This window comes from Anastrepha ludens, chromosome X (genome assembly GCF_028408465.1).
Source record: "Anastrepha ludens isolate Willacy chromosome X, idAnaLude1.1, whole genome shotgun sequence".
Taxonomy (NCBI): domain Eukaryota; kingdom Metazoa; phylum Arthropoda; class Insecta; order Diptera; family Tephritidae; genus Anastrepha; species Anastrepha ludens.
In genome coordinates this window covers 43,146,935-43,171,095 of record NC_071503.1, presented here as the reverse complement: position 1 = coordinate 43,171,095, position 24,161 = coordinate 43,146,935, and positions in this window count along the sequence as shown.

The following is a 24,161-nucleotide window of genomic DNA, read 5'->3' as shown; positions in this document are numbered from 1 at the left end:
CGGCCCAAGGGTCCATACTAGGCCCCGATCTCTGGAGCGTCAGTTATGACGGCATCCTCACCATCGACATGCCCGACGATTGCTACCTAGTAGGATACGCTGACGATGTCGCAGCAGTAATTACCGCACGGGATGTAGACGCAGCAGGGCGGAAACTTACACAAACGATGACAAGAATCAAAACATGGCTCGATTCGCAAGACCTTAGCTTAGCTCCGGAAAAAACAGAACTGATTCTATTCACGGGAGCGCGCATACCTGTAGAAGTAACAATGCCAGTCTACACAGAGAATAAAACAACCTCAAAAGTGGTGAAATATCTGGGCATCAAACTCGACAACAAGCTGACATAGTGGGCACAAATCCAGTACGCTGCTGAAAAATCCACCAAAACAATCTCAAGGCTATCAAGACTAATGGCAAACATCGGAGGACCCATCACAAGCAAGCGGAAACTGCTCATGGACACGACGGTATCCATTTTACTATACGGATGTGAAGTATGGGCGGACACACTTAAAACTGAGTGTCGCCGCAAGATCCTAGATCGCAAAGCTGTCGAAGGCAGACTAGGCCCCTTAAGAGCTGACAACATCACTGATAAAATGATAGAAAGCGCAGAAAATTGGCAAATTATTCGCACGTATATAGAGCGAGTCCTACGTGCCAAAAAACTTGACATGGACAGAGACGCTAATATACCTGACTAGAAGATAAGCCCACAACATGCAGCCCCGCAGATAGACACACAAGAAGACGAGCCTGTAGCATGAATGCTTGCTATAAATATGGTGGACCCAGACGTGGGTGAATAGAATTGGTCCTTTTCATGGACACCGTTCTGGGCCATGAATCTGAACAATTATAATCATTTTAGCCACCGATTTAGGCAAACTCCTGTTAATAAGGGTCAATTTAATGGGAATAATCAACAAAACCAAATAACCTTCAACAACAATACATTCGGGTTCCCTCAGCCAGAACCATTCGACACGTTGACTGGGTTCTCTTCCTTGAGAAATAGGAACCGTTTCCCAAGTATCAAGCAGAGTCCGAGCTCACAAAGTAGGAGATACGAGAACATGGAAATCAATAATATTTATTTATTTATTTATTTATTTATTTATTTAAGTCTATGAATTACAATCCTTACAGACTATGATACAAAAGTTGCTTAGATTAAGCTACAAATATATTATGTGTATTTAAAAACTATACTAGCTACTAACTAACTATAATATAGAATTCAAAAGATTTAAAAGTGCTGTTCTTGAAAGCGAGAAATCAAGAAGAACATCATTATGAACGGCATTTAATTCCCGTAAAGCACGAGTAATGGGAGCATTGCTGGCATACGTAGTTTTAAAGTTTCCCCCATAATAAGGGTAGAAGTTCCTAAGAGATCGCTGGGGAACATTAAATCGAATCCTTTCCAATAAGTAGGGACAATCAATTACTCCAGTAATAATATTATGAGTAAAAGACAGACACAGTATAGTCCTACGAATCTCTAAGGACTTGAGACTTATAAGCATGAGACGAGCAGAATATGATGGCATGGGATCAATAAAATTCAGGGACCGAAGGGCATATTTGAGAAATATTTTTTGCACACGTTCGATTCTATTAATAGCTTGCTGACTACAAGGTCTCCAAATAAAAGCAGCATATTCTAAGTGAGATCTAACAAAAGATGTATACAGTAACTTAATGGTATAGGGATCAGAGAACTTAGTGGCGTTCCGTCTGACGAAGCCCAACATCGAAAAAGATTTAGAAGTAATATAATTTATATGGTTATTAAAAGAGAATTTGTTATCGAAGATGACGCCAAGGTCCTTAAACTCACTAACACACTGCAGGACACATGCCGAGATCCTGTACTTAGTGCACAAAATATTAGATGTTTTAGAGTACGATATTTGGAAGCACTTAGATAAGTTCAGCGAAAGTCGTGAATTCTGGCACCAGAAATAAAGCCTATTCATATCGGCTTGAAGTTTAATGGCATCCTCTTGCGTCTTGATCGCTGAGAAGATCTTAAGGTCATCAGCATAAAGCAAAAATTTAGCAAATGTGAAACAACTTTTGATGTCATTAATAAATAACACAAATAAAAGCGGTCCCAAGATACTTCCTTGCGGAACACCTGAGATGGCAGCAAAGGAAGTAGATGAAATACCATCGATTGTTACAACACAGCGTCTATTGCTCAAATAAGAGTTTATCCATTGCAGAAATGTAGAATGAAAGCCAATACTAGCTAATTTTTTAACTAAGATTCTATGAGAAACTTTGTCGAAGGCTTTCGAAAAGTCGGTGTAAATACAGTCGACCTGGAAGCCAGCGGAGAAAGAATCAATGCAGTATTCACTAAAAACGGCCAGGTTAGATACTGTAGATCTGTTAGCAATAAACCCATGCTGATTAGGGCAAATTAAAGATTTAACGGCAAAACTCAGCTTTGCATAGACCGCATGCTCAAAAATTTTGGAGATAGTCGACAGCTTAGAGATAGGTCTATAATTTCTAACGTCATTTTTATTGCCACTCTTAAAGAAGGGCGTAATGAAAGAGAGTTTCCATGCGTCAATGAAACACCCCGACGATAAAGATTTGTTGAAAATAATTTTCAGGGGATAGACGAAGGCCGGACAGTTTTTTATCAAAACTGCTGAAAGTCCATCAGCATCAGTTTGAGAGGATGATTTCAATTTAGTTAAAGCATTACTAATATCCTCAGAAGAGAGGCAAAGACCTCCAAAGTTCAGGGCATAATCTAAGTCAGAAGAAAAGTCGGAACGAACGAAGTAGGGGAGGAATATGAATTAACCAACGTTGAAGAAGAAATAAATTTTCACGGCATTGCCTCGCAAGACCCACGGGTTCCCTAGACATAGATAAACATGGGTCAGAACTAGTTTACATAAAAGTTAGGTTTTCCAGTAACAAAATTTTGAAATTCTAATAGATACTGGGGCATCTGCATCCTTCATTAATCCGCAACATGTAGATCAAAAACTGCAAATTATGTGTAAACCAATGATTATAAAAACAATTTTAACAAAACATAGAGTAGACAAAATGGTAATTTACCAATATTTTAAGAATTTAAACAAGAAGGTAACCTATCGTTATTATTATTGAAATTTTATAATTACTTCGATGGTCTATTAGGCATTGACTATTTATCCAATATAGGAGCCAAGATTAATCTACAGTCTAGGGTATTAGAAACAAAATTTACATCGATTCCATTATATCAGAAACCAAATATATGTTCGGGTAAGATACAGATTGAGCCAAATACAAGGATGCTTGTTAAATTACCTGTTGATGTCAACAAGGGAGAAATAATAATTGAAGAAACTTTTATAAATGAAAATTAGTCATTTGAGCTGGCATTTATACAGCCCAAGACTGGTTCAGTTTAATAGAAGTAACAAACTTGAATAATTTTCCAGACCAACCTTTAAAAACAGTTGAATGCAATTCACAAGAGTATTTCGAAATCAATAACGCGGAATTCGGTATATCTGACATAGATGATGATGCTAATATAAAAAATCTATTACGTTTCAAACATCTTAATCAAGAGGAGAAGCGTCTCCTAATAAAAATATGTAAAAAATACTCTGATGTGTTCTACAGAGACAGTCAAGAATTGACATTTCAAACAAAATCAAACATAGTATACCCACTACCATCGAATTACCTGTATACACGAAATCTTATAGATATCCTTATATGCATAAGAAAGAAATACAAGAACAAATCGCTAAACTACTAAGAGATAACATAATACGCCCAAGTTACTCACCGTGGAGTTCACCAGTCTGGATCGTACCGAAGAAGAAAGATGCTAGCGGTAACCAGAAATGGAGAATGGTGATCGATTAAAGGAAGGTCAACGAGAAGACGATCACTTGGGCAGGTGTATGTATTTTTCTACCATTGATCTCGCCAGTGGATTCCATCAGATCGAAATGGAACTAAAGGATATTTCAAAAACGGATTTTTCAGTAGAAGGAGGACATTACGAATTTATTAGAACGCCCTTCGGACTAAAAAATGCACCATCAGCATTCCAGTCATGGATAATGTTCTTAGGGAATTAGTGGGAAGAGTCTGAATCGTTTATTTAGATGGCATAATTTTTTTTGCCACTTCGCTACAAGAACACATCAATAATTTGGAACTGGTATTCGAAAAACTAAGAAATACGAACTTCAAAATAAAATTAATATAGATAAATCAGAGTTCTTAAGAAAAGAAATAGAACTTAAAAAATTCTCCCATTCCTAAAACTCCAAAACAACTAAAATCGTTTTTGGGACTCTTGGGTTATTACAGAAAATTCATCCCCAATTTCGCTAAATTAACAAAACCACTACCGGTCTGCTTAAAAAAAGGGATGGTAATAAAACTTACAGAAGAATAATTAAAAACTGTAGAAATGTGCAAAAATATGTTATGCAATGACCCCATATTACAATACCCAGATTTATCTAAAGACTTTGTTTTGACCACAGATGCAAGTATCTATGCTTAGGGGCTGTATTGTCTCAGGGACCAATAGGAAGCGATAGGCCCATTTGTTATGCTAGCAGAACATTAAACGAATCACAAACTAACTATTCCACAATAGAAAAAGAGCTTTTGGCCGTAGTATGGGACACAAAATACTTCAGACCATATATCCACGGTCGCAAATTCAAGATAGTCACAGATCACAGGCCTTTGACATGGGTAATGGGCTTAAAAGAACTCAATTCAAAATTAATACGCTGGCGGCTTAAATTAGAGGAATTTAATTATGAAATAATTTATAAAAAAGGTGTACAAAATTCTAACGCTGATGCACTCAGTAGAGCCATACCAGATATAAACAATCATGGGATATTTTCTACTCTGGGTACCAGTGGAAGTACTGTTCATTCAGAGGAGGAAATCCTAGACGACGGTATCGAAATTTCGGAAAAACCTCTGAACGAATTTGGCATCCAATTAATACTTGAAGTACATCCGCAACCAAGTAATACCGCCGAAATGCCTTTTAAAAATAAGTTAAAGCGAATAATAAAAGAACCAAATTATGATGAAAACACAATAATAAAGATTTTTACAAAGTTTCTCAAACCAAACAGACTCGTTGCAATTTTTTCAGAGGATGAAGTCTTCCGTATAATACAAAAAGTATACTCAACCTATTTCTTATGGATAATGATGAACAAGGTGAAATAATAAGAAAGTACCATCATAACAATAATCATCGTAGTATCGAAGAGACATGCCTACACCTGAAAAGAGAATATTTCTTTCCGTTTATGAAACATAAAGTTAGCAAAATAATTAATGACTGTGACCTGTGCCAAACACTAAAATATGATAGGCACCCACAAAAACTGATTTTTCAAATACCAGAAATTCCCGAAAAACCCCTAGATATCTTGCACATAGATATTTATCATATCAACCAAAAACAGATATTAGCTATTATCGATAAATTTTCAAGATTCGCTGCAGGCTTCATTATCGATGCTAGAACTAGCCTAAACGTAGTAAAGTCCATAAGAACATTCATAAGTACTTATGGTATTCCAAAAAAGATAGTATGTGACCAAGGAAAAGAATTCACGGCCATAATTTTTAAAGATTTTTGTAAACAATTTCATATAGACTTACACATTACTTCATTTCAACAATCCTCTAGCAATGCACCTGTTGAGAGACTCCACTCAACTTTGACGGAGTTGTATCGAATTATAGTTGCTAGAAGAAAAGAGGACAAACTTTCTGTAGAACACGAGGAAATTCTCTCAGAAGCTCTTATTACCTATAACAATTCTATACACTCAGCTACAAAAGTAACACCATATGAACTATTCTTCGGTAGGCCACATATTATATATTCAATAAAACGGTAAAATTCAACGGTGAACGCGATTATTTGTGCAAATTAAATGAATACCAACAAACTATTTACATAAAAATCAAAGAAAAATTAGAACCCGATGTTAAGAACAGAATAGAAAAATTAAATGAAAATAGGGAACAACCTAAAGCCCTACAGCCTGATAACATCATATATCGAAAAGAAAACAGAAGAAATAAAACAACACCCCGATTCTCTAAACACAAAGTTCAGAATGACAGAAAAAATACACTTATTTCAAATAAAAATCAAAAGATTCACAAATCAAAGATTAAAAGAAGAATAAAAAAAGCTACTAATATAGAAATTGACAATAAAAATTAATTCATTTTTCTTTACGTTTTCTCTGGTCCTCTCCCAAAGGCTGAATACTCAAAATATAGATAATGATTTGGCCATTATAGAACTCAAATTGGGCAATGCTAAGGTAATAAATCACTACCAAAACCTAATCCATATAATAGACCTAGAAGATTACACTAACAATACAAAAAAAATTAGAGAAACTTTAAATTTAATGGAAACAAACAGTTCAATTGAAGACTCATTGTGTACTACAAAATTGAAATTAGAACAATTAACGGAAAAAATTAACAATTTAATGTCCTTTAAAAGGCAGAAAAGACGTTTATTAAATGGATTGGGTTCAGCAATCAAATATATAAGAGGTAACATGGATGATACGGATGCCAATAATATAAACATCCAACTCAAAGAATTGAAAATGAAAAAAAATGTTAAAGAAACACTTAACGTACAAGCTTTCTTAAACGCAGAAATGATACAAAGATTTGATAACATTACTAAACACATAAATAAAGAGCAAATTAAAATTGCAAGATTCTTAAAGAATACACAAGAAACCTTTTCAAATAAAATTATCAAAGAAAATTATGTAATATTAAAAATTCAATATTTAAATAAAATTAACTTTAATATCGATTTATTAACAAACCAAATTACTAACATAGCAGAAAGTATTGTACTAGCAAAACTAAATATTATTTCAAAATTCATTTTAAGTCATAACGAAGTAGAAAATATTTACAAAGTGATAAATGATCAAACACATGAAACATATTCTATAGAACAATTATATGAAATCCTGCAATTACAAGCATATTACAACAACTCAAAAATAATATTTAATGTAAAAATTCCTAAATTTCAAAGTGTAAACTTCCTCTGTCTCACATTATACCCTTACCCATTAATATAACACGACTTCTAAGTTATAGCTTATAACACTAATTATATCAAATATTATGATGAAAAATGCCTTAGATTAGAAAACACTTATATCTGTCCCAGTCCTACAAGAAGTGAGTCCATGGAGAAATCAACATGTGTAGGTAAGCTGTTACGAAAGATGCAGCCAAAATGTAATGTAAAAGATGTGGGGATAGTGGAGACCATTTATCCACCAGAAGATAACTTTGTACTATTTATTAACATACCAACAACTCTGATAGAATCTGATTGCAGTAAACCATTTAATGTAACCAACACGGTTATACTATATTACGAGAATTGTACAATCATAATTAATGGCTTAACATACGAAGAAAAAACGCGAACATACAGTGAACATATTAACATATCGTTACCCGAATTTATAGAAGTAATTCCAGAAACAGTCACAGAAGAAATTAACTTGAGAAAATTGAAAGACTACCAATTTAGTGATCATAATGTGAAGTATTCACTAACAGCAACTACAACAACTCATCAGTATATTACATATACATCGATTGCAATTGTCGTTTCTATGGTTATTATTTCAACAATATGTCTTTCAAAGAAAATTAAAATCATCTGCACACCAAACGCTTTTATTGAAGAAAGTATAGTTCGACCACCTACAGATTCCTTGTGGCCCTCACTCTACTCTAGGGGGGGAGGGGTTACCGATGGTCACCTTCCAACCAGCAGCAGCCCAGAATCACCGATAGTCACCGTCAACCCAGCTACTACCTACCAACAGCGGATACGAGCTCAACAAACTAAATTGGCACAGATATGAGCACATACATACATACATATATACACCCTTACGTAAGCATTTATTATGTTTAACCTCTTCCAAGAATTATTTCCAAATTGTTTCTTTAAATATATTATATCCTTGAATTGCAAAAATATTAACATTATAGCTGAATTTATAATATAACACCAATTTCCCAAAAATATTTTGCTTTTATTAATAATATGAATAATTAAGTCAACTTTACTTTTCCAAGAATTGTTTTCATTTTAATAATAAAAGTGCATAATTGCATTATACATTTAAGTCACTTTTACTTTTCTGGGAATTGTTTTGTTTCTTTGGTCTTTTCGTAAAAATTATTAACTATTGAAGTAGTATAAGTAAAAGAAAAACCTACAATAAATTGCAATTGTTATCAATCAATCAACAACTCGTGTTGTTATTCATTAACTCGCTCTCAGATGCAAGTATCTATGCTTAGGGGCTGTATTGTCTCAGGGACCAATAGGAAGCGATAGGCCCATTTGTTATGCTAGCAGAACATTAAACGAATCACAAACTAACTATTCCACAATAGAAAAAGAGCTTTTGGCCGTAGTATGGGACACAAAATACTTCAGACCATATATCAAGCCTTTTAAAAATAAGTTAAAGCGAATAATAAAAGAACCAAATTATGATGAAAACACAATAATAAAGATTTTTACAAAGTTTCTCAAACCAAACAGACTCGTTGCAATTTTTTCAGAGGATGAAGTCTTCCGTATAATACAAAAAGTATACTCAACCTATTTCTTATGGATAATGATGAACAAGGTGAAATAATAAGAAAGTACCATCATAACAATAATCATCGTAGTATCGAAGAGACATGCCTACACCTGAAAAGAGAATATTTCTTTCCGTTTATGAAACATAAAGTTAGCAAAATAATTAATGACTGTGACCTGTGCCAAACACTAAAATATGATAGGCACCCACAAAAACTGATTTTTCAAATACCAGAAATTCCCGAAAAACCCCTAGATATCTTGCACATAGATATTTATCATATCAACCAAAAACAGATATTAGCTATTATCGATAAATTTTCAAGATTCGCTGCAGGCTTCATTATCGATGCTAGAACTAGCCTAAACGTAGTAAAGTCCATAAGAACATTCATAAGTACTTATGGTATTCCAAAAAAGATAGTATGTGACCAAGGAAAAGAATTCACGGCCATAATTTTTAAAGATTTTTGTAAACAATTTCATATAGACTTACACATTACTTCATTTCAACAATCCTCTAGCAATGCACCTGTTGAGAGACTCCACTCAACTTTGACGGAGTTGTATCGAATTATAGTTGCTAGAAGAAAAGAGGACAAACTTTCTGTAGAACACGAGGAAATTCTCTCAGAAGCTCTTATTACCTATAACAATTCTATACACTCAGCTACAAAAGTAACACCATATGAACTATTCTTCGGTAGGCCACATATTATATATTCAATAAAACGGTAAAATTCAACGGTGAACACGATTATTTGTGCAAATTAAATGAATACCAACAAACTATTTACCCAAAAATCAAAGAAAAATTAGAACCCGATGTTAAGAACAGAATAGAAAAATTAAATGAAAATAGGGAACAACCTAAAGCCCTACAGCCTGATGACATCATACATATATCGAAAAGAAAACAGAAGAAATAAAACTACACCCCGATTCTCTAAACACAAAGTTCAGAATGACAGAAAAAATACACTTATTTCAAATAAAAATCAAAAGATTCACAAATCAAAGATTAAAAGAAGAATAAAAAAAGCTACTATATTAATATAGAAATTGACAATAAAAATTAATTCATTTTTCTTTACGTTTTCTCTGGTCCTCTCCCAAAGGCTGAATACTCAAAATATAGATAATGATTTGGCCATTATAGAACTCAAATTGGGCAATGCTAAGGTAATAAATCACTACCAAAACCTAATCCATATAATAGACCTGGAAGATTACACTAACAATACAAAAAAAATTAGAGAAACTTTAAATTTAATGGAAACAAACAGTTCAATTGAAGACTCATTGTGTACTACAAAATTGAAATTAGAACAATTAACGGAAAAAATTAACAATTGAATGTCCTTTAAAAGGCAGAAAAGACGTTTATTAAATGGATTGGGTTCAGCAATCAAATATATAAGAGGTAACATGGATGATACGGATGCCAATAATATAAACATCCAACTCAAAGAATTGAAAATGAAAAAAAATGTTAAAGAAACACTTAACGTACAAGCTTTCTTAAACGCAGAAATGATACAAAGATTTGATAACATTACTAAACACATAAATAAAGAGCAAATTAAAATTGCAAGATTCTTAAAGAATACACAAGAAACCTTTTCAAATAAAATTATCAAAGAAAATTATGTAATATTAAAAATTCAATATTTAAATAAAATTAACTTTAATATCGATTTATTAACAAACCAAATTACTAACATAGCAGAAAGTATTGTACTAGCAAAACTAAATATTATTTCAAAATTCATTTTAAGTCATAACGAAGTAGAAAATATTTACAAAGTGATAAATGATCAAACACATGAAACATATTCTATAGAACAATTATATGAAATCCTGCAATTACAAGCATATTACAACAACTCAAAAATAATATTTAATGTAAAAATTCCTAAATTTCAAAGTGTAAACTTTCTCTGTCTCACATTATACCCTTACCCATTAATATAACACGACTTCTATGTTATAGCTTATAACACTAATTATATCAAATATTATGATGAAAAATGCCTTAGATTAGAAAACACTTATATCTGTCCCAGTCCTACAAGAAGTGAGTCCATGGAGAAATCAACATGTGTAGGTAAGCTGTTACGAAAGATGCAGCCAAAATGTAATGTAAAAGATGTGGGGATAGTGGAGACCATTTATCCACCAGAAGATAACTTTGTACTATTTATTAACATACCAACAACTCTGATAGAATCTGATTGCAGTAAACCATTTAATGTAACCAACACGGTTATACTATATTACGAGAATTGTACAATCATAATTAATGGCTTAACATACGAAGAAAAAACGCGAACATACAGTGAACATATTAACATATCGTTACCCGAATTTATAGAAGTAATTCCAGAAACAGTCACAGAAGAAATTAACTTGTGAAAATTGAAAGACTACCAATTTAGTGATCATAATGTGAAGTATTCACTAACAGCAACTACAACAACTCATCAGTATATTACATATACATCGATTGCAATTGTCGTTTCTATGGTTATTATTTCAACAATATGTCTTTCAAAGAAAATTAAAATCATCTGCACACCAAACGCTTTTATTGAAGAAAGTATAGTTCGACCACCTACAGATTCCTTGTGGCCCTCACTCTACTCTAGGGGGGGAGGGGTTACCGATGGTCACCTTCCAACCAGCAGCAGCCCAGAATCACCGATAGTCACCGTCAACCCAGCTACTACCTACCAACAGCGGATACAGGCTCAACAAACTAAATTGGCACAGATATGAGCACATACATACATACATATATACACCCTTACGTAAGCATTTATTATGTTTAACCTCTTCCAAGAATTATTTCCAAATTGTTTCTTTAAATATATTATATCCTTGAATTGCAAAAATATTAACATTATAGCTGAATTTATAATATAACACCAATTTCTCAAAAATATTTTGCTTTTATTAATAATATGAATAATTAAGTCAACTTTACTTTTCCAAGAATTGTTTTCATTTTAATAATAAAAGTGCATAATTGCATTATACATTTAAGTCACTTTTACTTTTCTGGGAATTGTTTTGTTTCTTTGGTCTTTTCGTAAAAATTATTAACTATTGAAGTAGTATAAGTAAAAGAAAAACCTACAATAAATTGCAATTGTTATCAATCAATCAACAACTCGTGTTGTTATTCATTAACTCGCTCTCAGATGCAAGTATCTATGCTTAGGGGCTGTATTGTCTCAGGGACCAATAGGAAGCGATAGGCCCATTTGTTATGCTAGCAGAACATTAAACGAATCACAAACTAACTATTCCACAATAGAAAAAGAGCTTTTGGCCGTAGTATGGGACACAAAATACTTCAGACCATATATCAAGCCTTTTAAAAATAAGTTAAAGCGAATAATAAAAGAACCAAATTATGATGAAAACACAATAATAAAGATTTTTACAAAGTTTCTCAAACCAAACAGACTCGTTGCAATTTTTTCAGAGGATGAAGTCTTCCGTATAATACAAAAAGTATACTCAACCTATTTCTTATGGATAATGATGAACAAGGTGAAATAATAAGAAAGTACCATCATAACAATAATCATCGTAGTATCGAAGAGACATGCCTACACCTGAAAAGAGAATATTTCTTTCCGTTTATGAAACATAAAGTTAGCAAAATAATTAATGACTGTGACCTGTGCCAAACACTAAAATATGATAGGCACCCACAAAAACTGATTTTTCAAATACCAGAAATTCCCGAAAAACCCCTAGATATCTTGCACATAGATATTTATCATATCAACCAAAAACAGATATTAGCTATTATCGATAAATTTTCAAGATTCGCTGCAGGCTTCATTATCGATGCTAGAACTAGCCTAAACGTAGTAAAGTCCATAAGAACATTCATAAGTACTTATGGTATTCCAAAAAAGATAGTATGTGACCAAGAATTCACGGCCATAATTTTTAAAGATTTTTGTAAACAATTTCATATAGACTTACACATTACTTCATTTCAACAATCCTCTAGCAATGCACCTGTTGAGAGACTCCACTCAACTTTGACGGAGTTGTATCGAATTATAGTTGCTAGAAGAAAAGAGGACAAACTTTCTGTAGAACACGAGGAAATTCTCTCAGAAGCTCTTATTACCTATAACAATTCTATACACTCAGCTACAAAAGTAACACCATATGAACTATTCTTCGGTAGGCCACATATTATATATTCAATAAAACGGTAAAATTCAACGGTGAACACGATTATTTGTGCAAATTAAATGAATACCAACAAACTATTTACCCAAAAATCAAAGAAAAATTAGAACCCGATGTTAAGAACAGAATAGAAAAATTAAATGAAAATAGGGAACAACCTAAAGCCCTACAGCCTGATGACATCATACATATATCGAAAAGAAAACAGAAGAAATAAAACAACACCCCGATTCTCTAAACACAAAGTTCAGAATGACAGAAAAAATACACTTATTTCAAATAAAAATCAAAAGATTCACAAATCAAAGATTAAAAGAAGAATAAAAAAAGCTACTAATATAGAAATTGACAATAAAAATTAATTCATTTTTCTTTACGTTTTCTCTGGTCCTCTCCCAAAGGCTGAATACTCAAAATATAGATACTGATTTGGCCATTATAGAACTCAAATTGGGCAATGCTAAGGTAATAAATCACTACCAAAACCTAATCCATATAATAGACCTGGAAGATTACACTAACAATACAAAAAAAATTAGAGAAACTTTAAATTTAATGGAAACAAACAGTTCAATTGAAGACTCATTGTGTACTACAAAATTGAAATTAGAACAATTAACGGAAAAAATTAACAATTGAATGTCCTTTAAAAGGCAGAAAAGACGTTTATTAAATGGATTGGGTTCAGCAATCAAATATATAAGAGGTAACATGGATGATACGGATGCCAATAATATAAACATCCAACTCAAAGAATTGAAAATGAAAAAAAATGTTAAAGAAACACTTAACGTACAAGCTTTCTTAAACGCAGAAATGATACAAAGATTTGATAACATTACTAAACACATAAATAAAGAGCAAATTAAAATTGCAAGATTCTTAAAGAATACACAAGAAACCTTTTCAAATAAAATTATCAAAGAAAATTATGTAATATTAAAAATTCAATATTTAAATAAAATTAACTTTAATATCGATTTATTAACAAACCAAATTACTAACATAGCAGAAAGTATTGTACTAGCAAAACTAAATATTATTTCAAAATTCATTTTAAGTCATAACGAAGTAGAAAATATTTACAAAGTGATAAATGATCAAACACATGAAACATATTATTACATCAAAAATGTCATTTTCCAAACATATAGACTTTATGATTGCCAAGTCTAGATCTATGCTTGGATTTGTAATAAGGAATTCGAGGGAGTTCCAGGATATCTCTACGCTGAAAAATTTGTATTTTTCTCTTGTGAGATCAAACCTCGAATATTGCAGCATCATTTGGGATCCATTCTATATGGGTTCATCTTTAAGAATTGAGAAGGTTCAAAAACGTTTCACTCGATTTGCTATTTATTCACTTCGTTGGCCTTGCAGTTTGCCTGCATATAAAAGTAGATGTCTTTTGTTAGCACTGCCAACTTTAGAAATGCGGAGAAAAACTTCATCGGTAATGTTTATAAGAGACATAGTTACGAATCATATCAAATGTCACTTCTTGCTGGAGCTAATACTCTTTAATTGTCCCACTCGTAACCTAAGACTCAGCAATATGTTCCATTTACCTTATCACAAGACCAATTTTAGTCGAAATGAACCGCTCACACGTTGTATAAGACAGTCTAACCAATTATGCAAACATTTGGATATATTCTCTAACTCACGAGAGACTTTCAAATCAAGACTTAATCTGGAGATACACTTTTTGAATTGTGACTAATGTATCTCACAGTATTGTTTACCATAAATTATATTTAAGCTTTAATATTAGTAATCTATTTAAGTTATACTTTAATTGATGAATAAATAAATAAATAAATATTCTATAGAACAATTATATGAAATCCTGCAATTACAAGCATATTACAACAACTCAAAAATAATATTTAATGTAAAAATTCCTAAATTTCAAAGTGTAAACTTTCTCTGTCTCACATTATACCCTTACCCATTAATATAACACGACTTCTATGTTATAGCTTATAACACTAATTATATCAAATATTATGATGAAAAATGCCTTAGATTAGAAAACACTTATATCTGTCCCAGTCCTACAAGAAGTGAGTCCATGGAGAAATCAACATGTGTAGGTAAGCTGTTACGAAAGATGCAGCCAAAATGTAATGTAAAAGATGTGGGGATAGTGGAGACCATTTATCCACCAGAAGATAACTTTGTACTATTTATTAACATACCAACAACTCTGATAGAATCTGATTGCAGTAAACCATTTAATGTAACCAACACGGTTATACTATATTACGAGAATTGTACAATCATAATTAATGGCTTAACATACGAAGAAAAAACGCGAACATACAGTGAACATATTAACATATCGTTACCCGAATTTATAGAAGTAATTCCAGAAACAGTCACAGAAGAAATTAACTTGTGAAAATTGAAAGACTACCAATTTAGTGATCATAATGTGAAGTATTCACTAACAGCAACTACAACAACTCATCAGTATATTACATATACATCGATTGCAATTGTCGTTTCTATGGTTATTATTTCAACAATATGTCTTTCAAAGAAAATTAAAATCATCTGCACACCAAACGCTTTTATTGAAGAAAGTATAGTTCGACCACCTACAGATTCCTTGTGGCCCTCACTCTACTCTAGGGGGGGAGGGGTTACCGATGGTCACCTTCCAACCAGCAGCAGCCCAGAATCACCGATAGTCACCGTCAACCCAGCTACTACCTACCAACAGCGGATACGAGCTCAACAAACTAAATTGGCACAGATATGAGCACATACATACATACATATATACACCCTTACGTAAGCATTTATTATGTTTAACCTCTTCCAAGAATTATTTCCAAATTGTTTCTTTAAATATATTATATCCTTGAATTGCAAAAATATTAACATTATAGCTGAATTTATAATATAACACCAATTTCTCAAAAATATTTTGCTTTTATTAATAATATGAATAATTAAGTCAACTTTACTTTTCCAAGAATTGTTTTCATTTTAATAATAAAAGTGCATAATTGCATTATACATTTAAGTCACTTTTACTTTTCTGGGAATTGTTTTGTTTCTTTGGTCTTTTCGTAAAAATTATTAACTATTGAAGTAGTATAAGTAAAAGAAAAACCTACAATAAATTGCAATTGTTATCAATCAATCAACAACTCGTGTTGTTATTCATTAACTCGCTCTCAGATGCAAGTATCTATGCTTAGGGGCTGTATTGTCTCAGGGACCAATAGGAAGCGATAGGCCCATTTGTTATGCTAGCAGAACATTAAACGAATCACAAACTAACTATTCCACAATAGAAAAAGAGCTTTTGGCCGTAGTATGGGACACAAAATACTTCAGACCATATATCCACGGTCGCAAATTCAAGATAGTCACAGATCACAGGCCTTTGACATGGGTAATGGGCTTAAAAGAACTCAATTCAAAATTAATACGCTGGCGGCTTAAATTAGAGGAATTTAATTATGAAATAATTTATAAAAAAGGTGTACAAAATTCTAACGCTGATGCACTCAGTAGAGCCATACCAGATATAAACAATCATGGGATATTTTCTACTCTGGGTACCAATGGAAGTACTGTTCATTCAGAGGAGGAAATCCTAGACGACGGTATCGAAATTTCGGAAAAACCTCTGAACGAATTTGGCATCCAATTAATACTTGAAGTACATCCTCAACCAAGTAATACCGCCGAAATGCCTTTTAAAAATAAGTTAAAGCGAATAATAAAAGAACCAAATTATGATGAAAACACAATAATAAAGATTTTTACAAAGTTTCTCAAACCAAACAGACTCGTTGCAATTTTTTCAGAGGATGAAGTCTTCCGTATAATACAAAAAGTATACTCAACCTATTTCTTATGGATAATGATGAACAAGGTGAAATAATAAGAAAGTACCATCATAACAATAATCATCGTAGTATCGAAGAGACATGCCTACACCTGAAAAGAGAATATTTCTTTCCGTTTATGAAACATAAAGTTAGCAAAATAATTAATGACTGTGACCTGTGCCAAACACTAAAATATGATAGGCACCCACAAAAACTGATTTTTCAAATACCAGAAATTCCCGAAAAACCCCTAGATATCTTGCACATAGATATTTATCATATCAACCAAAAACAGATATTAGCTATTATCGATAAATTTTCAAGATTCGCTGCAGGCTTCATTATCGATGCTAGAACTAGCCTAAACGTAGTAAAGTCCATAAGAACATTCATAAGTACTTATGGTATTCCAAAAAAGATAGTATGTGACCAAGGAAAAGAATTCACGGCCATAATTTTTAAAGATTTTTGTAAACAATTTCATATAGACTTACACATTACTTCATTTCAACAATCCTCTAGCAATGCACCTGTTGAGAGACTCCACTCAACTTTGACGGAGTTGTATCGAATTATAGTTGCTAGAAGAAAAGAGGACAAACTTTCTGTAGAACACGAGGAAATTCTCTCAAAAGCTCTTATTACCTATAACAATTCTATACACTCAGCTACAAAAGTAACACCATATGAACTATTCTTCGGTAGGCCACATATTATATATTCAATAAAACGGTAAAATTCAACGGTGAACACGATTATTTGTGCAAATTAAATGAATACCAACAAACTATTTACCCAAAAATCAAAGAAAAATTAGAACCCGATGTTAAGAACAGAATAGAAAAATTAAATGAAAATAGGGAACAACCTAAAGCCCTACAGCCTGATGACATCATACATATATCGAAAAGAAAACAGAAGAAATAAAACAACACCCCGATTCTCTAAACACAAAGTTCAGAATGACAGAAAAAATACACTTATTTCAAATAAAAATCAAAAGATTCACAAATCAAAGATTAAAAGAAGAATAAAAAAAGCTACTAATATAGAAATTGACAATAAAAATTAATTCATTTTTCTTTACGTTTTCTCTGGTCCTCTCCCAAAGGCTGAATACTCAAAATATAGATAATGATTTGGCCATTATAGAACTCAAATTGGGCAATGCTAAGGTAATAAATCACTACCAAAACCTAATCCATATAATAGACCTGGAAGATTACACTAACAATACAAAAAAAATTAGAGAAACTTTAAATTTAATGGAAACAAACAGTTCAATTGAAGACTCATTGTGTACTACAAAATTGAAATTAGAACAATTAACGGAAAAAATTAACAATTGAATGTCCTTTAAAAGGCAGAAAAGACGTTTATTAAATGGATTGGGTTCAGCAATCAAATATATAAGAGGTAACATGGATGATACGGATGCCAATAATATAAACATCCAACTCAAAGAATTGAAAATGAAAAAAAATGTTAAAGAAACACTTAACGTACAAGCTTTCTTAAACGCAGAAATGATACAAAGATTTGATAACATTACTAAACACATAAATAAAGAGCAAATTAAAATTGCATGATTCTTAAAGAATACACAAGAAACCTTTTCAAATAAAATTATCAAAGAAAATTATGTAATATTAAAAATTCAATATTTAAATAAAATTAACTTTAATATCGATTTATTAACAAACCAAATTACTAACATAGCAGAAAGTATTGTACTAGCAAAACTAAATATTATTTCAAAATTCATTTTAAGTCATAACGAAGTAGAAAATATTTACAAAGTGATAAATGATCAAACACATGAAACATATTATTACATCAAAAATGTCATTTTCCAAACATATAGACTTTATGATTGCCAAGTCTAGATCTATGCTTGGATTTGTAATAAGGAATTCGAGGGAGTTCCAGGATATCTCTACGCTGAAAAATTTGTATTTTTCTCTTGTGAGATCAAACCTCGAATATTGCAGCATCATTTGGGATCCATTCTATATGGGTTCATCTTTAAGAATTGAGAAGGTTCAAAAACGTTTCACTCGATTTGCTATTTATTCACTTCGTTGGCCTTGCAGTTTGCCTGCATATAAAAGTAGATGTCTTTTGTTAGCACTGCCAACTTTAGAAATGCGGAGAAAAACTTCATCGGTAATGTTTATAAGAGACATAGTTACGAATCATATCAAATGTCACTTCTTGCTGGAGCTAATACTCTTTAATTGTCCCACTCGTAACCTAAGACTCAGCAATATGTTCCATTTACCTTATCACAAGACCAATTTTAGTCGAAATGAACCGCTCACACGTTGTATAAGACAGTCTAACCAATTATGCAAACATTTGGATATATTGTCTAACTCACGAGAGACTTTCAAATCAAGACTTAATCTGGAGATACACTTTTTGAATTGTGACTAATGTATCTCACAGTATTGTTTACCATAAATTATATTTAAGCTTTAATATTAGTAATCTATTTAAGTTATACTTTAATTGATGAATAAATAAATAAATAAATATTCTATAGAACAATTATATGAAATCCTGCAATTACAAGCATATTACAACAACTCAAAAATAATATTTAATGTAAAAATTCCTAAATTTCAAAGTGTAAACTTTCTCTGTCTCACATTATACCCTTACCCATTAATATAACACGACTTCTATGTTATAGCTTATAACACTAATTATATCAAATATTATGATGAAAAATGCCTTAGATTAGAAAACACTTATATCTGTCCCAGTCCTACAAGAAGTGAGTCCATGGAGAAATCAACATGTGTAGGTAAGCTGTTACGAAAGATGCAGCCAAAATGTAATGTAAAAGATGTGGGGATAGTGGAGACCATTTATCCACCAGAAGATAACTTTGTACTATTTATTAACATACCAACAACTCTGATAGAATCTGATTGCAGTAAACCATTTAATGTAACCAACACGGTTATACTATATTACGAGAATTGTACAATCATAATTAATGGCTTAACATACGAAGAAAAAACGCGAACATACAGTGAACATATTAACATATCGTTACCCGAATTTATAGAAGTAATTCCAGAAACAGTCACAGAAGAAATTAACTTGAGAAAATTGAAAGACTACCAATTTAGTGATCATAATGTGAAGTATTCACTAACAGCAACTACAACAACTCATCAGTATATTACATATACATCGATTGCAATTGTCGTTTCTATGGTTATTATTTCAACAATATGTCTTTCAAAGAAAATTAAAATCATCTGCACACCAAACGCTTTTATTGAAGAAAGTATAGTTCGACCACCTACAGATTCCTTGTGGCCCTCACTCTACTCTAGGGGGGGAGGGGTTACCGATGGTCACCTTCCAACCAGCAGCAGCCCAGAATCACCGATAGTCACCGTCAACCCAGCTACTACCTACCAACAGCGGATACGAGCTCAACAAACTAAATTGGCACAGATATGAGCACATACATACATACATATATACACCCTTACGTAAGCATTTATTATGTTTAACCTCTTCCAAGAATTATTTCCAAATTGTTTCTTTAAATATATTATATCCTTGAATTGCAAAAATATTAACATTATAGCTGAATTTATAATATAACACCAATTTCTCAAAAATATTTTGCTTTTATTAATAATATGAATAATTAAGTCAACTTTACTTTTCCAAGAATTGTTTTCATTTTAATAATAAAAGTGCATAATTGCATTATACATTTAAGTCACTTTTACTTTTCTGGGAATTGTTTTGTTTCTTTGGTCTTTTCGTAAAAATTATTAACTATTGAAGTAGTATAAGTAAAAGAAAAACCTACAATAAATTGCAATTGTTATCAATCAATCAACAACTCGTGTTGTTATTCATTAACTCGCTCTCAGATGCAAGTATCTATGCTTAGGGGCTGTATTGTCTCAGGGACCAATAGGAAGCGATAGGCCCATTTGTTATGCTAGCAGAACATTAAACGAATCACAAACTAACTATTCCACAATAGAAAAAGAGCTTTTGGCCGTAGTATGGGACACAAAATACTTCAGACCATATATCCACGGTCGCAAATTCAAGATAGTCACAGATCACAGGCCTTTGACATGGGTAATGGGCTTAAAAGAACTCAATTCAAAATTAATACGCTGGCGGCTTAAATTAGAGGAATTTAATTATGAAATAATTTATAAAAAAGGTGTACAAAATTCTAACGCTGATGCACTCAGTAGAGCCATACCAGATATAAACAATCATGGGATATTTTCTACTCTGGGTACCAGTGGAAGTACTGTTCATTCAGAGGAGGAAATCCTAGACGACGGTATCGAAATTTCGGAAAAACCTCTGAACGAATTTGGCATCCAATTAATACTTGAAGTACATCCGCAACCAAGTAATACCGCCGAAATGCCTTTTAAAAATAAGTTAAAGCGAATAATAAAAGAACCAAATTATGATGAAAACACAATAATAAAGATTTTTACAAAGTTTCTCAAACCAAACAGACTCGTTGCAATTTTTTCAGAGGATGAAGTCTTCCGTATAATACAAAAAGTATACTCAACCTATTTCTTATGGATAATGATGAACAAGGTGAAATAATAAGAAAGTACCATCATAACAATAATCATCGTAGTATCGAAGAGACATGCCTACACCTGAAAAGAGAATATTTCTTTCCGTTTATGAAACATAAAGTTAGCAAAATAATTAATGACTGTGACCTGTGCCAAACACTAAAATATGATAGGCACCCACAAAAACTGATTTTTCAAATACCAGAAATTCCCGAAAAACCCCTAGATATCTTGCACATAGATATTTATCATATCAACCAAAAACAGATATTAGCTATTATCGATAAATTTTCAAGATTCGCTGCAGGCTTCATTATCGATGCTAGAACTAGCCTAAACGTAGTAAAGTCCATAAGAACATTCATAAGTACTTATGGTATTCCAAAAAAGATAGTATGTGACCAAGGAAAAGAATTCACGGCCATAATTTTTAAAGATTTTTGTAAACAATTTCATATAGACTTACACATTACTTCATTTCAACAATCCTCTAGCAATGCACCTGTTGAGAGACTCCACTCAACTTTGACGGAGTTGTATCGAATTATAGTTGCTAGAAGAAAAGAGGACAAACTTTCTGTAGAACACGAGGAAATTCTCTCAGAAGCTCTTATTACCTATAACAATTCTATACACTCAGCTACAAAAGTAACACCATATGAACTATTCTTCGGTAGGCCACATATTATATATTCAATAAAACGGTAAAATTCAACGGTGAACACGATTATTTGTGCAAATTAAATGAATACCAACAAACTATTTACATAAAAATCAAAGAAAAATTAGAACCCGATGTTAAGAACAGAATAGAAAAATTAAATGAAAATAGGGAACAACTTAAAGCCCTACAGCCTGATAACATCATATATCGAAAAGAAAACAGAAGAAATAAAACAACACCCCGATTCTCTAAACACAAAGTTCAGAATGACAGAAAAAATACACTTATTTCAAATAAAAATCAAAAGATTCACAAATCAAAGATTAAAAGAAGAATAAAAAAAGCTACTAATATAGAAATTGACAATAAAAATTAATTCATTTTTCTTTACGTTTTCTCTGGTCCTCTCCCAAAGGCTGAATACTCAAAACATAGATAATGATTTGGCCATTATAGAACTCAAATTGGGCAATGCTAAGGTAATAAATCACTACCAAAACCTAATCCATATAATAGACCTAGAAGATTACACTAACAATACAAAAAAAATTAGAGAAACTTTAAATTTAATGGAAACAAACAGTTCAATTGAAGACTCATTGTGTACTACAAAATTGAAATTAGAACAATTAACGGAAAAAATTAACAATTTAATGTCCTTTAAAAGGCAGAAAAGACGTTTATTAAATGGATTGGGTTCAGCAATCAAATATATAAGAGGTAACATGGATGATACGGATGCCAATAATATAAACATCCAACTCAAAGAATTGAAAATGAAAAAAAATGTTAAAGAAACACTTAACGTACAAGCTTTCTTAAACGCAGAAATGATACAAAGATTTGATAACATTACTAAACACATAAATAAAGAGCAAATTAAAATTGCAAGATTCTTAAAGAATACACAAGAAACCTTTTCAAATAAAATTATCAAAGAAAATTATGTAATATTAAAAATTCAATATTTAAATAAAATTAACTTTAATATCGATTTATTAACAAACCAAATTACTAACATAGCAGAAAGTATTGTACTAGCAAAACTAAATATTATTTCAAAATTCATTTTAAGTCATAACGAAGTAGAAAATATTTACAAAGTGATAAATGATCAAACACATGAAACATATTCTATAGAACAATTATATGAAATCCTGCAATTACAAGCATATTACAACAACTCAAAAATAATATTTAATGTAAAAATTCCTAAATTTCAAAGTGTAAACTTTCTCTGTCTCACATTATACCCTTACCCATTAATATAACACGACTTCTAAGTTATAGCTTATAACACTAATTATATCAAATATTATGATGAAAAATGCCTTAGATTAGAAAACACTTATATCTGTCCCAGTCCTACAAGAAGTGAGTCCATGGAGAAATCAACATGTGTAGGTAAGCTGTTACGAAAGATGCAGCCAAAATGTAATGTAAAAGATGTGGGGATAGTGGAGACCATTTATCCACCAGAAGATAACTTTGTACTATTTATTAACATACCAACAACTCTGATAGAATCTGATTGCAGTAAACCATTTAATGTAACCAACACGGTTATACTATATTACGAGAATTGTACAATCATAATTAATGGCTTAACATACGAAGAAAAAACGCGAACATACAGTGAACATATTAACATATCGTTACCCGAATTTATAGAAGTAATTCCAGAAACAGTCACAGAAGAAATTAACTTGAGAAAATTGAAAGACTACCAATTTAGTGATCATAATGTGAAGTATTCACTAACAGCAACTACAACAACTCATCAGTATATTACATATACATCGATTGCAATTGTCGTTTCTATGGTTATTATTTCAACAATATGTCTTTCAAAGAAAATTAAAATCATCTGCACACCAAACGCTTTTATTGAAGAAAGTATAGTTCGACAGGCAATGGCAAACCTCCGAGTGTATTTCTGCCATGAAAAAGCTCCTCATAAATATATCTGCCGTTCGGAGTCGGCTTGAAACTGTAGGTCCCTCCATTTGTGGAACAACATCAAGACGCACACCACAAATAGGAGGAGGAGCTCGGCCAAACACCTAACAGAAGTGTACGCGCCAATTATTTTTTTTTTTTTTTTATAGTTCGACCACCTACAGATTCCTTGTGGCCCTCAC